The following is a 3,817-nucleotide window of genomic DNA, read 5'->3' as shown; positions in this document are numbered from 1 at the left end:
TCATTCCTATCTCCTTGCCAGGCCCTTCCTCTCCCTCCCCTTTGCCTATCTAAAGTTTCTCCATTCCTCCTATGTTCCCTCTCCCCATTGATGTTTTGAGTCAGTATTCTCATATCAAAGAAAACATTTAGCATCTGTTTTTTTGGTATTGACTTACTTCACTTAGCAGTATATTCTCCAACTCCATCCATTTACCTGCAAATGCCATGATTTTATTCTCTTTTAATGTTGAGTAATGTTCTATTGTATATATATACCAAAGTTTCCCTGTTTATCTATTGAAGGGCATCTGGGTTGGTTCCATAATTTGTACTGCTATAAACATTGATATGGCTGTGTCCCTATAGTATGTTGTTTTTAAGTCCTTTGAGTATAAACCGAGAGTGGGATAGATATGTCAAATGGGAGTTTCATTTCATGTTTTCCAAGGAATCTCCATACAACTTTCCATATTGGCTGCACCAGTTTGCAGTCCCACCAGCAATGTATGAGTGTGCCTTTTCCCCCACATCCTCACCAACACTTATTGTTGTTTGTCTTCATAATAGCTGCCATTCTGATTGGAATGAGATGAAATCTTAGAGTAGTTTTGATTTGCATTTCTCTAATTGCTAGAGATGATGAAAATTTTTTCATATGTTTGTTGATTGATTGTACATCCTCTTCTGAGAAGTGTCTGTTCAGTTCCTAGGCCCATTTATTGATTGGATTATTTGTTTTTTTGGTGTTAAGGTTTTTGAGTGCTTTACATATCCTAGAGATTAGTGCTCTATCTGATGTGCTTGTGGTAAAGAATCGCTCCCATTCTGTAGGCTCTCTGTTTACCTCACTGATTGTTTCTTTTGCTGAGAAGAAGCTTTTTAGTTTGAATCCAACCCATTTATTGATTCTTGGTTTTAATTCTTGCTCTATAGGAGTCTTATTAAAGAAGTTGGGGCCTAATCCAACATAATGGAGATTGGGACCTACTTCCTTCCATTAGGTGCAGGGTCTCTGGTTTATCCACTTTGAATTGAGTTCTGTGCATGGTGAGAGATAAAGGTTCAATTTCATTTTGTTATATGTGGTTTTCCAGTTTTCCCAGTACCATTTGTCAAAGAAGCTATCTTTTCTCCAATGTATGTTTTTGGCGCCTTTGTCTAATATAAGATAACTATTGTTATGTAGGTTAGTCTCTGTGTCTTCTATTCTGTACCATTGGGCAGCTTTGATGTGGTGGAGAGAACAAAAAATAATTATATGAGATGAAGGCAGATTTGGCTCATTCTCTTGCAGTTCTCTTTCCACTGTCACACTTTGGCTAAGCTTCATTCTCTCACTATTAAATTATTACCTGGAATCTCCACCTCTTCCTCCTCCTCTAGCTGTAATGACTCCTTGAGATTCTCATGTGAACAAAGCAACACTTGAAGATGCTTCCAAACACTGTTTTTGTGCAGTATGCAGCCTCATAGAGGCCTTGACAAATAACAGCACCTAAGCTAGTGTTTCAGCAAAAGCCCTTAGATACCTTAATCAACTGATTCTCCTCCCCACTTGGGTAATCTTCCTTTTAAAAAGATCAGTTCCTCAATAGCTAAACTTTGGAGCCAACCTAGATGTCCTTCAGTGGATGAATGGATAAAAAAAGTGGCATTTATACACAATGGAATATTACTTAGCATTAAAAAAAGAATGAGATCATGGCATTTGCAGAGAAATAGATGGCATTAGAGAAGATTATGCTAAGTGAAGTTAACCAATCCCCCCCAAAAAACAAATGCCAAATGTTTTCTCTGATATAAGGGGAGTGACTCGAAGTGGGGTAGGGAGGAAGAGCAGGGGAGGAAGATTACCTCTAGATAGGGAATAGGGGTGGGAGGGAAAGGGAGGGAGAAGGGGAATAGCAAGGATGTTGGAAGGAGACGGTCATCATTATACAAAATACATATATGAAGATGTGAATTTGGTGTCAACATACCTTATATACAAACAGAGATATGATAAATTGTGGTATAAAGGTGTCTTAAGAATTGTAATGCAGAAAAAAATCAACAAGAGAGCTCATGTATAATGGCATCATTTGGCGTGAACATACTGTATATACAGAGTTATGAAAAATTGTGCTGTGAGTGGATAATTATGAATGTATTGCATTCCACTATTGTCATGTATTAAATAAATAAATTAATTAAATAAAATAAATAAAAAGATCAGTTCCTTTGTTTAGTCCTTTTTGCCTCTAATCTTCATGGCTTCCTTGATTTTTGTCAAACTGTGTTATAACTTGCCTTATCTTTAAAGATTGCCTGTGGCAACCCTACTTCTGGTTTCCTCCCCAGACACCCTGCTCAGTGGGTCCAGTGTCTTCCCTTCTCACTGAGTCTCTTAACTCACACGCAAGTGCTGCCTCTGGGCTATTGCTCCTGCTGTTCCTCTCTGCTCAATGGAAGACATGTCACTTCTTACAGATCCCAATCTCTTCCTGCCTCCATAAAATCTTCCATTACCAAGGTGTCTCTTTTGGTTCCCTGCAGCCAAGTAATGGATGCCACTCTGCTTTCTCATGACAAGTGTGGGCTTCCAAGTGCAGCTTCAATTCTTAATCTCTCTTTTCCAAACTTTTAGAGAGTTAAAAATAGGGCTCACATATTAACAAGACCATTCTAGATATATTTTTTTTTTCTTTTTCAGCCAAGCCCAGGCTTGACAAAGAAGGAATTCTATCTTTTGATGTACTCCTACTAAATAATACAATTGTTACTTCTAGGTATGGATTGCACTGGAAATAAAATTGTTTGAGTTTTGTGTGAGTGTGTTATTGGTTAAAAAATAAAATAGCCAATACCTGTAATAATACTATGAGATATATATTCTGTTTGGTTTAACCTCTGCAGTTCTGTCCATTATTTGCATTACTCTAGATTAAGTATTACATTTCTCTGTCAAGGAGATATAGATGTCAAAGAAGATGAGTGTCTAAACCATTTTGAGCATATGTTATGTTTTAGTGTTTTACCTTAAGCACTCAGGTATAAGTGGAATTTTATATTGGATTTCCCATTAAACTGTGAATGGGAGCACTCAGCAAAACATATGACACTTAATCATATGCCTTTGTTTATCATATGTTATATCTTCCTTAAGTTCTTACCTCCTTTTACAGAGGTTGCTGAATTTGCAACTTCTGTCCCCAAGATTGTTATCATCAAAGAAAATCCACTGAAAATCTTCCCACTGAGCATCATTGCTTAATTCCATAGCTTCTTTGATTAAATATGACTCAAACTGTTTTGTAAAAATTGAACTCTTCTAATTCTTTGAAAAAGAAATAGGGAGATACCTGGCAATCAGTGCATAGAAACATGGCTATACTCCAATTTAAAAAAAAAATAAGTTATTGTTTTATTGCTTTAGAAAAGTGAATGTTTAACTTTTATTACAGTGCCACCAACATTTCCTAGACACCTTATAAGATCAAGATACTGTGCCGATCACTGTGTAGTTAGAGGGATGAGAATGATGTAAGCAGAATAAGTGACAGACTTAGGCTGGACTATTTCTGTTTCATTAGACAAAATGAAATCAGTGTCAGTCTAAGGTGATTAGTAGGAGGGGAGACCTGAAGTAGAAGTAATTGCTTTTTCCAGAGCATTCCCGTTTAACTTTTCATCATGTCACCATGCATAAAAGGGGGTGCACCAATAACAATAGTTGTAAAGCTAACCAGTAAACTGAACAATGTAATAACTACTCTCTCCTAGGAAACATAGAAGAAGAATATTTGGAGATGTAACATGTTGCACATTGTGATTCTGTGCCCTGAAATATGGATACT

Source organism: Marmota flaviventris, chromosome 13 (assembly GCF_047511675.1).
Source record: "Marmota flaviventris isolate mMarFla1 chromosome 13, mMarFla1.hap1, whole genome shotgun sequence".
Lineage (NCBI taxonomy): Eukaryota > Metazoa > Chordata > Mammalia > Rodentia > Sciuridae > Marmota > Marmota flaviventris.
The sequence above is the reverse complement of the archived record's forward strand: the minus strand, read 5'-3'. Positions refer to the sequence as shown.